This window comes from Mastomys coucha, unplaced genomic scaffold, assembly GCF_008632895.1.
Source record: "Mastomys coucha isolate ucsf_1 unplaced genomic scaffold, UCSF_Mcou_1 pScaffold17, whole genome shotgun sequence".
Classification (NCBI taxonomy): Eukaryota; Metazoa; Chordata; class Mammalia; order Rodentia; family Muridae; genus Mastomys; species Mastomys coucha.
The window spans coordinates 15,565,447-15,584,910 of record NW_022196899.1 but is presented as its reverse complement, the minus strand read 5'-3'; the positions used below and the strand labels follow the sequence as shown (position 1 = coordinate 15,584,910).

Sequence of the window (19,464 nt, the reverse complement as noted above, 5' to 3'; positions counted from 1 at the left end):
TGTGTGGCTGCTGGGAACTGAACTCAGGATCTCTGCCGGCCTGCTCTCTCCAGCATAATTCACTGTAGCTGTCTTCAGACGCACCAGAAGAGGGCATCAGATCTCATGACGGGTGGTTGTGAGCCCCCCATGTGGTTGCTGGGATCCGAACTCAGGACCTTCGGAAGAGCAGTCAGTGCTCTTACCCTCTGAGCCATCTCCCGTTAGGTATCTTTCTTAGTCACCTTACACCTTATGTTTTGAGACAGGGTCTCCTACTGAACTCAGAGTTCAACACTTTGTCTAGACTCTCTGTCTCTAATTCTCCAAAACTAGGATTTTAGGTATGTGTTTTGTATCTCACACAGGACCTGTTTAAACACCGAACCAGTTCATCCGTCTAGCTTTTCCCATCGCCATGAAGTGGATGTTTAAGGAGGACAACTTGCTGAAACACAGATGCATGGATTCCTCGAAGATCAGAGCAAAGTACCCCGACCGGGTTCTGTGATTATGGAAAAAGTCTCTGGCTCTCACATTGTTGACACTGACAAGAGGAAGTACTTGGTCCCATCTGACATCACCGTGGCTCAGTTTATGTGGATCGTCAGGAAAAGGATCCAGTTTCCTTCCGAGAAGGCCATCTTCCTGTTTGTGGACAAGCCGGTCCCACAGTCCAGCCTAACTATGGGACAGTTTTGCGGGACGGAAAAAGACGAAGGTGGATTCTTGGATGTGGCCTACAGCGGAGGGAACATTTTTGGCTTCTGAGGCCCTTGCTGGGCTAGGTGCACCCTTCCTGCTTGTGGATCTTGTAAATTACTGGCTGTTGTCAGTTACTCCCTAAAGCCTCCACACAGATCTACTAGTGCATTTATAACTGGATTTATTAGTAAATTATCATAATAAGAGTTTCATTTTCAGGGGTTTTTTTTTCCCACTGTCCTCATGGCTATATGCTCCAGGGAACCTGTCCTCCGGGACTCATACTTAATGAAAATATTTCTGTAATGAAGGGCAGTATGTGTGGTAGTAAAGTGAAAAGGAGGGGCTGATGCATAGTTCTGGATTGTCTTCGAAGTGTTAGATGGCTAAGCAATAAAAGCACCCAAATGAAATCCTTAGCAGTCAGAACACTTGCTTCACTAGATTTTGCCACCTGCAAATCATGTTGGACTGAGCTAATTCATTCTCCTTTCTGAGATATTAAGGTAAGTAACAATAAAACCTCCTTATAAAGGCCAAAAAAAAAAAAGTAGCAGTCAATAACACATTTCAGAATGTACCCTTTTGGGAAAATTCTGTAGGAAGGGGCGACATTAGCTTGACAGTGGGCCAGACCAATAAGCACTAAATAATAGCGACCAAAGCGACAGAGAGAAATGTGTTTGGGTGGCACTGTGCTTCAAGGGTCATGTGTTTGAGCCCTTGGTCAGGTCATCTCATTCATTTGGAAGGCTGAACCTTTAAGAGGTTAAGCTTAGCCGGAGGAAGTTTGTCACTGGTGAGTAGCCATGAGGATGGCAGCTTGGTCCCACCTCTTGTTCCATCTTTGCTTCCTGGAGAGCTATAGAGATCTACACAAGCTTCGTTGCTTCAGGGAGTCTATACCCCCTCGTGCCAGAATGGATTGTACCCTCTAGACGCTGAGCTAAAATCAACTCTTACGCCCTTAAGTGGCTTCTGTTAGAGCAAGGAGAAAAGTGCTCCTTAGAGTTTGGCAGAGATCCCCTACTCCATGTGTCAAATTGCAGTTCATTTACTGATTCTGTGACCTGAATTTGAGAAGTCTGTGAATTTGAGAATGAGGGTGTGGGGTGGGCACGGCTAGGGGTGGGGGGTGGAATTAAGCTCTTTTTCTATGATGTCATCAGAAAACCATGAAGGAGACAGGCTGCTTTATGGCACGAGATTCCTGGATATTGCAGATAAATCAGGGAAGGAAGTAGACCATGCTAACTGTGGTAGCTCTGGACACTTCAGCAGTCAAAAGACGTCTACTATGGCAAGAAGAAAATGACAATTATGTAAATAGGGGGTTTCACTCTCCTACTGCTGCTAATCTCTTCCCACTGCATGAGTAAGGGCTTTTAATGTGTGGCACGCAAGGTGCAGCTATCAGTGCCAGAGAGTGACATTTAACTGAGAAACACAAAAAGCCAAATTTAGCTTGAAATTTACGTATCATAGGGTGCACCTGGCTTTTCCATAACGGAGCTTCAGAGCCACGAAAGTGGCTAAGATTCTCTCAGTGCCCATTAAGCTATGAAGGTTGTTCAAGGCCAGCCTTGGAAAACCATTGGTGTATTTTCAGACTGTTTTCTCTTTAACTGGACACATGACTACAAACAGAAACACAAAGAGTGGTAGCCACGCTTAATGTTGGTCTAAATTCACCGAACTGAGCTGCAGCTTGTGTGGAGTCGTAGACTCCTTCCTGGCAGACTGAGTCTCAAGCTGCTGTCGAACGTCTTAAAACACTAAGAAAGCAAACCTGGCTGTACTGAGTAGTGGAACAAACTCCGTTCTACAACGATGACGCCATCCTTAGCTGAGTCTGATTTTACGGGCAGGACAGATTTGAATGAAGGAAAGAGGAAGAGTCACCAACAGTAATTTTTCATAATCACAGCAGGATGGTAAAATTGCTGAACTGTGGAAACTGGGAAGGCTGTCTGAAAGCTTATTTGTGCTAAAAAATAATTAACTCCAATTTTTCTAGACGTTAATAAAATTTAGCCACTATAAAAATGAATGGAGATGTCAGGAGCTTGTGCTTCGTTGCTGCTTTACTGGGCATTCAAAACATGTCTCTGCCAATGATCGATCACAGGTATGCTTATTTCATTATGCATGCTATTTCAAAAACTATTGAGTTACCAGGCTTCTGGGTGACAGGGTGGAAGGGCCCACTCAGATGTAACTCTTGCTAATATTTGATGGTGGCAGTTGGAGGAGGGGCATTGGTAAGAGGACCTAGTTAGCCTGAGACACTCAGATTACTGATGAAGCAGTGAGATTTCTTATAACACCTATGGAATTAATTAAATACCAACGGTAAAATTCTCCTGTGTGGCAGCCGTGTGTAAGAACGGAGAACCTCTCAAAGATGCATGAGTGGGAGCTGCTCTCAGGGAATAGCTGATCTGTAATCTGCTACATCTGTTGATAAATTGCTATGTGAATATTTGTACTTGAATTAATTGTGAAGGAAAGGATAAAGCCAGACACTTTATAATTCCTTTTCCTCTGAGCTCTTCTAGTTCATATTTACCTCCTCAGAGAAAAAGACCAGAAAAACTAATAGGGACAAAACGCAACATCTATTTTGGTGCTTGTCTGCAAACCTGACAAAATGTGTAGCGTAAAGCAAAGGAATGCGCCAGGACTCATGAACTGGATGACAGGCCTGTATGTAATCATTATTAATATATGTATAAACATTCATATATACAAATACAGGGATGCCACGAATGTTTGTGTAGAACTTAGGGGTGTGTATGCATATCTAACTCATGTTTGTCACAGCTTTCTATGGGTTAGATTTCAAATGTTCCCCCAAAAGTCATGTTTTAATGTCTTTTTTTGATGGTTTTCCATGTCATTGGGAGGAGGTGGAACTCATATGGTGTGAGACTTGGTGTGGGAAATTAGTATAATGTGGGGGGGGGATTCAAAGGAGACACTGAGACACACCCGCTCCACCTTGCCTTTCTCTGCTACCATAGGCCAGGACTGACACTTCTAAAATAGACCTAAAATGAGCCTTTCTCTTAATTGATGTGTCACAGTGAGAGAAAGCTGACAGGACACAACTACTGCAAGAGAAAATGCAAATCCTGTCACCAGGCATGAGTCTGACCTTCCGGAGCAAAGCATCCTTATGTGTCTGGGTAGATGCGGGCATGGAGGTAAAACACCACAGTTCTGGAAAGCTTGTGATGACTGGCGCAATAAGACATACTGATCAAAGGCATATTTCTATTTATTTAAATGAGCTTTAGTACATTAATATTCTAAAATAACAAAAAAGAAATCTTCAGCACGTGACATAATCAGAAGCCAGATCTGCTCAATTGCTGTTTTGTCTTCTTCTATGAGTCACTGGTGAGAATTTTCTCTGGGTTCTCTTGGACCTTTGAACTTGAGAAGAGACACTCTACTCCTATGTGGGGCTCTGAAGGCTATCCCCTCCTTAGTCTTCTGTTTCTCTCTCTCTGGGACACTTTTGAGTGAAATTAACCCATCTATATCTACAATCTATTCACTGTCCTTCCCTTTAAAAAAATCTACCTCTTCTTCTTAATCTGGACCAGTGCTTCTCAACATTCTTAGTGCTGTGGCCCTTTAATGCAGTTCCTCATGTCATAGTGACCTCTGTCCGTAGAATTATCTTGTTACTACTTCATAAGTATGGTTTTGCTACTGTTATATGTAGTGATGTAAATATATGATGGAGTCGTGACCCATAAGTTGAGAACCACTCTTCTAGATGTTTCCAATCCTTTGAGACAGGAATGATAGCATTTGCTTCCTTCTTTTCTTTCTTTCATGATATTTTTTATTGATTACTTGGGAATTTCACATCAGGAATCCTGATCGCATGTCCCAGTCCTCCCAGGTGTGCTGCCCACCATAGTGACCCCCCAAACGAAGAAGAAAAATCCCCAAGTCCAATTTGTGTTCCCCATATACTCATTGAAACATGTTCAAACTCCCAGTGGCTGACCCCTTAAAGGAAAATGAGTCCTTCCCCACCCACACCCCTTCTAGAAGGCATCAGTTGTGGAGAGCTAAGTGCCAACATTCTTTTAATTTTTAATCGTTCTTTTTGAGGGTTTTCTATTTAAGCTATTACATTTTTAGGTGGTGAAGTGGGGGAAGGGGAGGGCTTGCAGAGAAGTCTTCTATGTCCCCCCTTTCACAACTGTGAGGCTTCATTCATCAATAAGATGGCAAAAGTAGCTTCCTTGCCCTTTATAGTCATCAGGAATGTGGACCATGAAATCCACCATAGTTCCTGGTGACAGCATAGACCACAGACATCTACATGGTCTCCTGTGTCACCAGGTGCCACAGACCTCAGCATGGTCTCTGGTGATAGTACAGGTCACAGATATCAACATGGCCCTATGCCACAGCACATACCACAGACACCATAGCTCTCAGCAGCGGTATAGGCCAAAGACACCAACATGGCCTCAGATAGCAGCACAGACCATGGCCAATCACATGACCTAGAATTTTCCAATACTTTGAGGTATAAATGATAGCATATTTTCAACTGTCAGTTCTTCATGCATCCTACATGGCAGCTGATTCTAGGTTTTCATTGTCCTTTGAGGATCTGATTCTCGGGAAATTTCCATGCCCCACCAAACACTCGTATTCAGAACGTCATAAGAAAGGGTCCTGGTCCCCAGCTTTCCCCCAAATAGGCATAGGTTCCATTCCTCTGCATAGGTAGCTCCATCTGAATTGCATAGAATGATCAGTTCTCTAGTCATAGTAAAGCAAATGGGACAATGAGCTGCCAGAAAGAGGAAATGTTTCCCAAAATATCACTGTGGAAAACAAACACACATGTAATAATCTATGAATTATAGCACTGCTGGCTTTCTCTGCTGCAGGAAGACTTTAACTATCAATAAAAGTGGAGCCATTGTGTTAACACCAGCTGGCAGTGGGCGCCTTTTAATATGTGGAGTCAAACCTCGTTTGTTCTTCAGCAACTCAAACACTCCCTTGCTGCCGTAATGGAAATTCTATTATATTTATTTTAGACTCCCTGTTAACTCTCATTTGTCCAAATGTTCTAAAATTGACCCTATCCAAAAAGAGTTAATCGCGGATATCTACATTTCTTTTTTTAAAAAAATAAATAAATAAATAAAAATAAAAAAATAGGGGCTATCGAGATGGCTCAGCGGGTAAGAGCACTGACTGCTCTTCGGAAGGTCCTGAGTTCGGATCCCAGAAACCACATGGTGGCTCACAACCACCTGTAATGAGACCGGACGCCCTCGTCTGGTGCGTCTGAAGACAGCTACTCCGGAGCGGTAGCGAGCAGGCAGGAGTAAGCAGAGGTCCTGAGTTCAATTCCCAGCAGCCACATGATGGCTTACTGCCATCTGTGTACTCATACACAATAAATAAATAAATAAATAAATAAATAAATAAATAAATAAATAAATCTTTTTAAAAAAGGATAAACATAAAAAAATCAAAAGCATGTGTGTGTATGTGCCTATGTATGTGTAAGTGTGGGTAGGAGGGTGGTTCACTGAGTGACTGTATATATGGAATCTAGAAGACTACCTTGGGTATTTGTTCCTCAGGAAATAGCCACTTTATAGTTAATTAATTAATTAACTAATTAATTAATTAATTTTAATTTTCAATGTGTGTGTGTGCGCGCGCGCGCGCGTGCGTGCACGCGTGCGTGCATCTATGAATGTGTGTCATGAAGGGAACACTCTTTTGCCTCAGCACTCCTGCAAAGTCTGAGAACACACTGGGTGCTCGTCCTGACTGTCCACCTTCTTTGAGACGGGTTCCTTGTTCAATGCTGTGTGTACCAGGGTCGTTGGCCTGGACATTTCCATGGATTTTCTTGTTTCTACAGCTCATCGCACCTTAGGAATTCTGGGATTACAGCTGCGTGCAAGTGTGTCTAGCTTTCCATGGGTTCTGATGTTGAACAGAACTTTATCTACTGTGCCATCTCCCCAGCCTACACCTGGCTTTCTGAAACCTGGTTTTCTCTTTGGCTTGGAGCTCACTAAGTGGCTGAGTTAGCTGGCCAGGGAGCCCCAGGGACTGAGCTGTCTCCTCCTCCCAGGGCTAGAATTACAAATGTATATCATCATCCCTGGATCTTTATTACACAGCTCTAGAGACTTAAACTCAAGCCTCCATTGTTGCATAGGAAGCACTTTAAGATGGGATCTAATTCCCCATTCCCATAGAAGTTCTTTCTTGCTGTCTTTCACTACTATGTAATGTCATGAAGTGGGTCCTGTCCTGTCTCAAAGTTAGACCTGCTGCTTCTGACCCTTAAATCCCCTCATCTTGGTCTCCAAGACTACAGCTCGCATGTGAATACCACTCACCACTATATCAGCTGGGAGGAAGTAATTTCCAACGTCAGCCAGCATTATGGTGAGGATGGCTATTTTGGGGGTTTGCTTCACCAGTCTAATGCAATTGTGCCACAGTCCCCTGAACCTGGAGAGCTCCTGTTGGGATCCTTGAATTCATACATGGTCATATCATCCAGTTTTCAGTTTCCTATGACTCTGAGTCTGCCGTAACAGCTGGATAATCTTCTCTGAGGAGGCCACTGGGCTCCGGAATTTAACAAGCAAGTTTCTTTTCTCGCATGCTGGAGTAAAGGACTGCTTTTCCATGACTCTGATGGATAAGTCTTAAATAGTCCTTTCCTAGGTGTAAGAGGTGTCTTTTATACTTGATATTTTACAGAACCAAGTTTCTCTTCCAGGAAAAACAATGGGCTTTTTCCCGGGGAGGCTTTATGTTTCCAGATGGTCAAAGGTTGGCATAATTGATCTAAAATCCCTCCTGCTTGGGTATTATGTTAACACAGATATAATCCTCAAGTTCTGCCACCCAGTTGCCCCTCCCAGTGTGTTTTCTCTGTTGAAGGATGACGTTTTAGTCAGGATGACTGAGTCTGGTTTATATACTTCTCTTTTTATTTCCACATCCCATTTGAGCAACTCTTGAGCATCTTGTAGAAACCAGTTGATTTTGTTTAGCTTCTTCTGTTCTGTGATGGTCAATATTGATTGTCAAGTTGACAGGATCTAGAATCAAGGAGGAGACAAGATTCTGGTTACATCTGTCAATGCGACTCAGGGTTAGGTTAGACTCTTGACATGCTCGTGAGGGATGATTATTAAGGTTCATTGAGATCAATATGGGTGGCACCATTTCCTCAACTGAGGCCCTGGAAGGATAAAAATGAGAAAAACAAGCAGAGGACCAATATCCACTGTTCTTTGCTTCTGGACTGCAAGTGCTACTTGACTAACTACTTCAAGTTCCTGCCACTGAGCCTTCCCCACCACTATAGCCTGTGCCCTGAATCTGTGAGCCCAAATCGACCCTTCCTTCTGCAAGTTGCTTTTGTTGGGTGTTTTTCATCACATCAACAGGAAAAGCAAGCAAGACACATTCCCACCCCATTGATTCCTTAATGATGCCTCTTCATTTCTCATGAAGTGTTCTAATCTCCTGCCCAGTCTAGCCTCTTAATGATGCATGTAGGATCTTGTAATGTTGACACAACTGATTAGGGACTTCTGTCCTTTAAACACAATTCCAAAGACTTCCCAGTATCTTTCCTAGCTCTCTCGCCTCATTTCTCATTTTTATTTTCCTATTGTTTGTTACATTCCTACTCGTGGTCTAGCTCTTATAGGGGTTCCAGGTACTTTCTAACTTCTGGGCCTGTTAATCTCCAGTTCCACTTTTGTGTTCTGGAATTGAACTCACAATGATCTCCACTAAATACATAGCATTCTATGCATTCTAACTTTAACATCACATGGTTGATATCACCTGCCAGGCTTCAGTGTCCCCTCTGAATATATCTCTGTCCTGATTTGATTTTCTCTTGCTGTACTATAAAAGTCTGACCAAAAGAAAGTTAGGAAAGAGTTTAATTCATCTTACAACCCCCAGGTCACAATCTGCCATTGAGAGAAGGCAGGGGAGGAACTCTAGGAAAGAACCTGAAAGCAGAAACTGAAGCAGAGACCATGGAAGACTTCTGCTTACTGGATCTTCCTTGCTCAGTTTGCCCACCTGCCCAGGGATGGTACCATGGACAGGGCCCTCCTTCCTCAACTAGAAAATGAGAAGTCCTATAGAAATGTCTACAGTATAATCTGATGGAAGAAATTCTTCAAAGATCCTTCTCCCCGTCCCCCCACCCGGAGGTGATTCTAGGTTTGTGTCAGGTTGACAATTGAAGCTAACTATGACAGAGTCAGGCGTATCACACTGAATGCAACGGCTCCTCAAATTGTCTTCCTGTCAAGACATTCATGGCAACCATCGTCTGTCTCTGCCACCCAATTTCTTGTTCCAGAGGTCAGAACAATACCTACTACACCAGATTCATATTGATTTAAATAGCAAATACATGAGTTTGTCTTAGAAGGCAGCAGGGAGAGACAGTATTCAGAGGTGTGGCTTTGTTGTTGTTTTAATTCTCGCGATTTATTTATTTGTTTGTTTTGAGACAAGATTCCAGACTGGCCTCAAACTTACTATGCAGCTGAGGGATAACCTAGATCCTCTAATCCCTGTTTCTGCTTCTTGAGTGCTGGGATTACAGGTGTGTGTCATCTCAGTCACCTTATGTGATGCTTCTGAGGGAACGCAAGGCTTCTTTTATAATAGGCAGAAACCGTACTGACATTTATCCTGAACCCAATCTAGGTTTCTTTCTTTCTCTCTTTCTTTCTTTCCTTCCTTCTTTCCTCCCTTCCTTCCTTTCTTCTTCCTTCCTTCCTTTCTTTCTTCCTTCCTTCTTTATCTATTTATATTTTTGTTGTGTTCAAGTTACACATATATGGGTGTTTTGTTTGTGTGTATGTCTGTGTACCATATGCAAACCTGCTGTGGGTAGGGGTCAGAAGAAGCTGTTGGGTTTCTAAAAACTGGAGTTATAGACAGGTATGAACTGACATGTGAGTTCTAGGAGCTAAACCTGAGTCTTCTGCAAGAGAAGCAAGTGCTCTTAGCCAGTGGGCCATCATATCTCCAGCTACTAGCATTATTTATATATAGGGTTGTACATACTCTTCCACATGAAATGAGTGGTCCTACTTCTCTCAAGTGAAAGAAGTAACTGGTATACCCCCCAGTTTTAGAGAATATAGTCCTTAGGCAGGGATTGGGGCAGAAAGCTTGGCTTCTGGAGCCCATAGTCAGCTCTGTCTGTTAACTCTCATATATTCTACCTGTGACTCTCACTATGGCATAAATGCTACATAGATATTTTCAAATAGGGGAAAATGTGTTGAAGTCTCCTGGGTGAGGTGACTGAGAAGGCTAACTGAGTTTCTAGTCATCTTAAAGTGAAGAATGGTCCCCAAGGTAAAATTATACAATTGGAATAATGTTGCAAGCTGATGACAATGCAGTCTGACAGAACAGTCCCTGCTCCTCTGAAAACTATTCCCCCAATTGTTCTGGAAGCTGCTTATCTAGACTGGAGCGAGTGAGATCACATGACATGAGGGTTTCACAGACCCAGGCTTTTGTGTTGATTTTTTCCTCTTAAAAATTGCACTTGGAAGACCACTCAGTTCCTGTGAAGTAAATGTACATCCAGTTGTTACAGTGCATTTTAAAAATGGCAAATCATAAATTGCTGACCTCAAGGGAGATTCAATGAATCATTAAAACACAGCCACCTGCCCGCCAGGCTCTGATTAATTCCTCAGTCAGAGATATCAGGTGCCTTAAGACTCTCACCATCCACTTCAACACCATGCACTACAGCAGCCCCTGCTAAACGTAAGCTTCTCAGGTGGGGTGATACAATTATATTTGGATGACAAATTTATTATTTATGTGTTCATTTACTGAGCTGGTGGGAGTAGAACTCAAATTGCACATCCTAAGCTGACACCTGTTCCCTTGTAAAGAAGCACACACACACACACACACACACACACCACCACCACCACCACCACCACCACCACCACCACCACCACCACCACCACACATATATTATATATTAAACACAGAGAGTATTATGTTGCCCAGGTTTATCCTCAAACTTGATGTACAGCAGAGAGTGGCCTTAAACTTTCGATGGCCCTCAAGAAGTCCCCTCTAGTCCATCCTCAGCTCTCAATAACTGTCCCACAATCACTGTTGTATCAATGTAAATGGCTGAGAGTAAGTTTAAATGTGATCCCTTTCATAGACTTGGGCTCAGGCTTTGTGTTTTGCTTGGAAGTCGCCCCATTACCACACCCTCATGGAAAGCCAGATATTTGGGCACCTGTAGTGAAGCAGAGAACTGTGCAACTCCCCAGCTAACTTGAGGGAAAAGAAGGAGTTTCCCGGATGACTCAGGTGATATCATGACAAAACACATAGAGAAGGAAGCATGTCTTTCTTTTCTTAAGATGTTTAAAGGACTTGTGGTTAGATGCTCTGGGTGGTGGGTAGACTTTCTGGCTAGGCAGGAAGACTTTCCAGATACTGTGCCAGCAGCCTTCCCTAGCTGAGAATTACTGTTAAAGTTGGGGGCTGGGAGGCCAGTGCTGAGCAGATATTCATGTTCCTTGCCTTCCCTAACAAAATTGCAGTGAACTATGTGACCCAATTTAGTAGCCACATATCCTTCCAGCCTTCTGAAGGGTATAAGAAGTCTGAAATCTGTGTTTGTGGCCAGTGTCATACTGTCCTTGAAGACTCATTTATTGTTTTTTTTTTTTCCCAAGTTCCATCCCAGAACATCTCCACCTGAATCTAAATAATGTTTTCTAGACAACTCAAATATAGATTAGAATAAGAAAGTCGTGATTTCCCAAGAATTGAATTTGATGAGATGGTGTGATTCTCCCCAAATGAAAGAGATCAGTGCTTCTGGCTTTGAAGGCTTTGCCAAACACATATATTTTTGCAAGTATATGTTTGCTATAGTACAGACAAACACTGGGCCACTTGACTCAGTCATCCACTCAAAGAATCAAGTCTAGTACAGATGGACAAAACACCTTGAAACACTGTATTATGAAACTTTATATCATGAAATTGAATACAATTTTACATGTTCTATTCTATGAACCAGAAGAATCCTTGCTTCAGGACATAGGGCCGTTTTATGGGATGGGATGTAGGGCTTACAACCACCACCCTATAGACATAGGATGTGGTGTGACCTCTCATGTTTGGACTTCTACATAAGTTGGAGGTGGTAAGATGAAGATTGTCTCTCTGAAGGCTCTGGAGGAGAATTCTCACCTTCCCAGAATATTCTTTGGCTTGTGGCAGTGAGACTCTAGCCTCTGTTCTCTCTTCATGTGGCTTCATCCCTATGGTCAGCGTCTCTATATCTATAGATATGTGATCTGTAGATATAGGTCTTCTTATAAGTACCCCAGTCATAATGGAATAACGATAAGTTAAAAAATGTCAACCCTACTTGCTTAAATCTACAAAGGCCCTCATACTGAGTGAGGTCATATTTACAAGTATTGGGGATTATGGTTTCATTGTATCATTTGGAGAGAGGATTTAGCACAGCTTGAGCTTTGCCCCTAGTGAGCAAGTCAGACATTTATTCAAATCATTACTAAATATATTGACACTAACAAATTGAAAGTGACTACAGAGGACAGACAGACTTCCACGGTGAAGAGTAGGCCCGGGCAGGGTTTTGAGCAAGGGATGCTTGGTTCTTCAAGTACTAACTGTGTATAACCAGTTTTAGAGGAGAGTGAAGAGTGCGTTCAGATAGTGTAAGATCCAAGTAAATGGGGACATCTCAGAAAAACACCAGGAGGCCAGGAATTTCCTTAATAAGATAAGCTCAGGAACTTTGGGAAGGTAGTGGAACTCTCAGAAAGGGAAAGGCTAATTAGCATTCATCAGATCACAGGGTGAGAACCAACCTGGGGGAGGGGGCACATTCCGCAGGGTGGACCTTTGCCCACCTTCAGACAAGGGAAGTCCTTCCTACCTCATTCCCTGAAAACCAATCAATTTAAAAAGTCACACTGTTTTGTCAATCACATTGTGTCTAATGGCCGCTGCCCTGAAAATTGTATAAAAGCTCACTGAACAAGCTGTGTGGGGGTCGCCACAGAGCTTGTTCAGGGGATCTAAGAAGAGCTTATTCAGCTCTTCTTAGGGTCTGGGATGGCCCCAGTGTACTGGAATATTAAAAATCCTCATGCTCTTTGCATCAAACAGGCTCCATGTAATTCATTCAGGGGGTCTCCGGTAGGCTAAGGCTTGACAGGGTCTTACAATAGGACAGAGAAATCAGCAATGAAGATTCCAAGGAACAGGAAAAATGAAAGCACCAAAGAATTGTATGATTGGAGTACAGAGAACTAAAGGATGTGACAAGGGTGACTCATCCCTGACAGGTTTGTCATTCTCCCACCAAGCGAGATCTGTTGAGTCACACTGGGCTTGAGTCACACTGGGCAACATGTATTCCTTCTAAGAGATTCAGAGGACAACTGAGGATGTGTGAAGAAGACTGGTCATTTGAAGCCATGTATATCTGAGTAGCCATATGGGGGAATGCAGACTGGATGAATAGAGGTAGTGAGGCAGGTGGGGAGGGCAGAGAGTTAGGATCTAAAGGCCTTACCTACAACCTACTTTGACAGGTTCAGGATGTTGTAGTTTCGACTGGTAATATCAAGCCAGATATAGACCCATAAAAGAAGGCAAATTAAACATGTATATGCTTATAGGACAAAAGTAAATAAAAATGAGAACAGGTGATAAAATAAGGCAAGGAGATGGCATGTTGGCTATGGGCCTGGGAAAATTGTCCCTGTGCTATTGAGAACATCTCCCAACCCCAATACCTCCTGGTTTGGGGAGGGAAGACCATGAGAGCAATTCAATTTATGTAATAAAAGGGCCCGGTTGGTGTGTATAGTAGAGGATTGCAAAGTTGATCATCAATGGGAGGAGAGGCTCTTGGACCTTTGAAGATTCTGTGCCCCAGTGTAGGGGAAAGCCAGGGCCAATAAGTGGGAGAGGATGGGGTGGCAAGCATGGGGATGGGGGAGGCAACAGGGGTTTGTTCTTGTTGTTTTTGTTTGTTTGTTTGGAGGAGAAACTGGGAAAGGAGAAATCATGCAACATGTAAATAAAGATAATAGAAAAACAAAACAAAACAAAACAAAACCAAAACAAACAAAAAACCCAATAAACATCTTTAAAAACTATGAAACCTTCAAACAATAAGAAAAAAAGAAAAGAAAAAGAAAAGGGTCCTGCTGGACTCAACTAGCACTTCATTGAGTAACTGAAATTTAATGCTAACCTAATATTTGAGAAGGATTCTGGCCTCCTCTCTTCTTGCCTGGGGTAATATCCTGGGCCCTTGGGGATTTCAAAACAGGTCCTTCCCAGCCCCATTAACTATAGGTTTTATAGCTGTCATGAATCAATGACTATTAGTATCCAGGCCTAAGGATGGGTTTATGTATTTTTTTATCTTATGCGTATATGATGTATGTACATGCATGGTTATGGGGTTACGATGGGGTGGAGGGTTGCCTGTGTGTCACAATGTGTATGTGAAGATCAGAGTTCTAGCTTTGCCCTTTATTTGAGATGGGACCTCTTACTGTTTTCTCCATTGTATGCCAGGCTGTTGGCCAGTGAAATTTCAGGGACTCTCCTGTTTTCATCTCATATCTCACTGTAGGAGTGCTGAAACTATAGATGCACACGCACTTCTAAGTTCAATTTACATTGGTTTTGGGTATCCGAAGTGCTTGTGTGGCAGCACTTGGCTCACTAAGTCAGTTCCTCGGCCCTGTTTAGTTTTGCAAAATTATGATTCAGTCCCAAGGCCCCACTTCTTGGTAGGCAAGTGCTATATACTACTGAGCTACATCTCCAGGCCTTTATTATTATTGTTGTTGTTTTTATTGTTGTTATAATGCTGGGGATGGCAAAGTTAACTGAAGCCACAGAAATGTTTTCTGATTCAGCAAGTTTTAATTTCTTCAGACGATGCTTCAGTGAAACGGCAGGGTAATCATGATTTCAATGAGCTGCTTTCTTCCAGTTGAAAGAGCAAGATACACGTAAAGATGTGAAAAGCTAGAGGTGGACCACACTCTCTAACTTTGCAAGTATCTTCTCAACCCATGGAACTTCACTTCTTCTGCCAGAGGATCAGAAGATAACCCTGGGAGTTGTTCATCAGGTATCACTTACTTTTTTTGTTTTTTAAGATGAGGTCTTTGACTTGACGTATGTCCATTGGACTAGGTTGGCTTTCCGGCAAATCCCAAACAAACTACTTATCTCCTCTATAGGCCACCATATCTGTTTTTTTCTTTACATGGCTTCTAATGATTGAATTAGGTCTTTTTGACTATGACAAGCCCTTTCCCAATTGCACCTATATCCCCAGCCCCACCTGAATCTTACATGTTTAGCCATTCATTTACTGCTGGCTCACTTGAGGTCTGCCTAGAGAGCTTCTCCCCTCAGCTTTGAGTTTCACTTATGAGGAGGTAGCCAGTTATTCCTGAAGGAGATGGCACTCTAACCTCCAGGAATGACCTCATTGTGCTCAGGGACCATTCTAGAGGATCACTCAAGTCTTGTCACCAGCTTTGCTTTGATTATAAAAAGCATACAAACTTTCTCCTTCCTTTCTTTTGTGTTCCCCCCTCCTGCCTCTCTCCCTCCCTCCTTCCCTAGTCCTTCTCTCTTCCCCTTCCTTCCTCCCTCCCTCTCCCTCTCTTCCTTCCTCTTCTCTTTCCTTCTTTATTTTCAAAGAGAAAGATGAGCATATGGCTTTTTCTCTAGGCTAGGCCAAAAGGGGTTGGGGTGTTGCCTTAGCAACTAAGCGACTGTTTTTCATCTTCTCTGAACACTATTCAGTTAACATTCAATGACTTCTTTGCTATGCTCCAGGGTTTTATCGCCTGCAAAACAAAGGTCAACAGGGATCACAGAGAAGCAAAGATATCTCAGAAAAGCCTAAAGGTACAGAAGTAGGACCCAGAATGTCCCTGTATGACCTGTGGCCTTTGCTTCATTCTCCTCCTCTCCCAACCCAAAGGCATATTTTAAGGATTTTTATACAACTTAGATGTGGTCCATGGAAATGCAGAGGGCATGGGCTTGTCTCCTCTGGTGGTGGCATTCAATTTGCGGCACTTAGTAGGACGGAGACTGAGGAGCAAAACCGACTTAAGGAAAATTCATCAGCCTTTTCATTTTGAGTATAAAGGTTCCTGTGATAGTTGCCAAAGTAATGCAAGGCAGTAAAGGCATAATGACTCATTTCAGAAACTGTCTTTATAGTAAAGTTTAGGAGCAGGGAGCATCTCCTTGTGAAAGAATGAAGAAGTTAAGTGGCCAATCTCCTCCTTTCTCTTCCCAAAGATGAGTAGTTTTTGAATTCTTATACTCATTTAGAAGCCTACTTATTTTTCTCATTCTTCTCCAAATGCAGAAGAATGTTTCTCAGGTGGAAATTCTCAATGTCACCTCTCAACCTCTCTTCTCTTTGGCCTCATTGCCACCTGTCCGGGATGCTCTCTCCACCTCATGCCTGGCCTTGCCCTTATTTATATCAACTTCTGTGGAAAAGCATGAAGGTAAGAACAAATGCATTTATCTTACTCTCCCACACCAATCACTTAGCCAAAATGACTGAATTAATTCACAAACCCACAAAATAATCTTCATGATCCTTGATTTGAACTCTTCCTCTTGATTTGAACTCTTCCTTGTCTCAAATTCAGGATTTGGTTTATATCCACAGGAGTGCCCTGTGAGATAGATGAGACTGTCCCCATTTTACAAAGCATCCAAGACTCCTGAAGTAAATGTATCTTGGCTAAGGATACCTTGACTCAACAAAGATCTGAGATTTGGATCTAGTCAGGTTAGTACCAAAGATATTTCATCAGTTAGTATTCTGCCTGCATAAGCAACGAAGATAAATAATTTTCATCTACATCTTGTCAGATGTCTTATCCAGGAACACTCTGATCTTGATATGTTTTCAAACAATGTTGGTACTCTTAGGAGTGTGAATTGAGTGTGCATTCATGGAGCAATGAGGGCCATCTTCTACCTGATGCAAAAGACAGCTCTGTTTGTTGTGTTTGTATTAGCTTTACATTAGGGCTGCTAGATTTACCAAATAAAGTTATAAAGTTCTAACATAGACTTAAATTTCAAATAAACAATGAAAAAGTTTTAATGCAAGAATGTCTTATGAACTATTTGGTTGGATATGCTAATGTTAAAAGGGATCTCAAGTTATCTGAGATTCAGACTTAAGAGTGAGCCCAGACTTTCCTCTGGCAGACCTATAGGACTATGTTCTGACAAGTCCTTGTCTTGTCTTCGCTTCCTTGTCTGATGCTATGCCTCGTTATACCAAGAGCAAAGTCACACCCACAGCTGAAGAGAGCATGTGATCTTGGACTGCCTTGTAAGACAGTCATATGGATATTTTGCCTCTGGCTGGTCTTTTCTAAAAATCTGCTCCCTCCCTCCCATTCTAGGCTCTTTGTCATCAGCCTTTCCCTCCCTGATACCAAGCACAATAGGCATCGTACACTAAGTACCTGGTTAGAGATGGTTTGAGGGCCTCAGGGAGCCTGTTCAGAAGCAGAGTGAAGACCTTTCACTGGAGAAAGTTCAGGACCTCATAGATTCAGCTCTGTTAGAATTACCCAGCTGGGTAGTGGCAGGGTGGTGTGGTGTGTGGGTTGGGCAGGAGCTAGCACTTAGGCAGGGTTTATTCTTCTAACCATAATGCAGGCTCAGAGCTCTATCTTTCTTTACCTTGTGGGATCCTTCTCCTCTGCTCTGACAGTGATGGTGATTATGGTGACAAAGCTAGGTTCTTTATTTTGTGAAACCTGAATATTGATTCATTTAACTATTGCAGTAGATATTACAGTAATTTCATCATGACAAAAAGTTGACTCAGCAGCTTTACATGCTACTAGTTCTGACTATACTCTTTCCCCAGATCCAGTGATTTGCAAAGGTAAGTTGGGAGGTCCATATGCATTCTTATAAAATGTGATCATTCTCTCTTTTTGCTTTTTCATTCCATCAAGTAGGTCCTAAAGTTAAGGAAGCTCCTATCTGATCGCCCCTGATCTGATACACAGCCATCCAAGAGCCTTCTATGCTTCCCTGTTCTGTTGCTGAATGCTTTCAAATGGACCTTTACTTTATTGCCTTTGAATGTTTGACCCTTTTCTGTTGCTGAATGCTTTCAAATGGACCTTTACTTTATTGCCTTTGAATGTTTCCTTGAATGGAGGAAGAAGAAAGAATGTAATGCAAACACTCCAGATTAATTTTTTTTCTTGCGACAAGTTGACCTTTAACTCAATTCGTAGCTAAGGATGACCTTGAACTCCAGCTTTGACTTCCAGAACGGTGAGATTACAGATGTGTACCAACGTGCCTGAACTACGCAGTGTTGAAGCTTGAACCAGGACTTCATGTATGTTGGGCAAGCACACTCTACCAACGGAGCTATGTCTGTAGCCAATTGTTCTATCTGATATGAAGTTTGGGAAGTTGTATTTGTTTGAGCGTATAGAAGTGTAACAGTTGCTGCTGACTCTCAACTCTGTATCAAGTCAGATGTGTTTCTCACTTATCTCACTCTTTTCCCCAACAACAACATGAGGCAGACAGCACTACTTCAACTTTGAAAGAGGAATCTCCGGTGTCCCAAAGGTTAAGGAATATTCCCCCAAGTCACCCAGAAAGTGAACAGTTAAATATGGGACTTGGGGTAGTCCAATTTAGAAGTCAATGGGCTCCTAAAGCATTAGTGTTTCCTTGAATTTATTGAACCAGTGGTGTTCAGTGAGCTATAGCCCACATGCCAAATGCTGCCAGCTATATGCTTTGTCAATAAAATTTTATTGGAAAACACACACACACACACACACACACACACACACACTCACGCGCACACGCGCACACATACACGCACATGCACACACATGCACACACACATGCACACAGACAGACAGACAGACACCACACACATGCACACACACATGCGCGCACACACACACACGCACATGCACACACATGCACACACACATGCACACAGACAGACAGACAGACACCACACACATGCACACGCACACACACATGCACACACGCACACACACGCACACACACACAAAGGGGGGAAAGAATTAGTGTTTACAATAAGCTATGTAATTGAATGCTTAGGGAACACTGGGTTATATCTTTCCCTTAGCATTTCACAAGGCACATTAGCACATTAAAGGTAAAAACAACTGCTGCAAAAGAAATTTATTTAGCTTTATTTGGCCCTTAGTCATGCTGAACAAATAAACATTAAGTGTATCTATGTAAGCTGCCCAAGCTCTGAGAGAAAAAATTGTTAATTTTCTTCTTTGCCTACCTCCACTGCTGAGATTACAGTGGGTGCCACAGTGCCTGGTTCATATAGCTCTAGGGACTGAGCCTGGGTACTTATGCATGCTAAGAAAGCAATCTACAAATTGATCTATCTCCCCAGCCTTTAATTCTGTAGGTTCTTAGTGTTGAGGTATCACACTCTGATATAGGGGATACCTCTGTCAACGAGGACCTACATTCCAGTCCCACAGGGATTCTGATCTATATTGATCCCCAGAAGACCGGATTTTGGTTACTTCTTGGCATCTCATTAAAAAATGTTCTTTTTTTTTTTTTTTTTTTTTT

The 19,464-nt window shown here is 42.5% G+C and overlaps 1 pseudogene; it reads left to right on the top strand.

Annotated features, from left to right (window-relative positions):
* Nucleotides 1-397: 397 nt before the first annotated feature.
* Nucleotides 398-953, top strand: LOC116094754 (annotated as a pseudogene).
* Nucleotides 954-19,464: the final 18,511 nt, after the last annotated feature.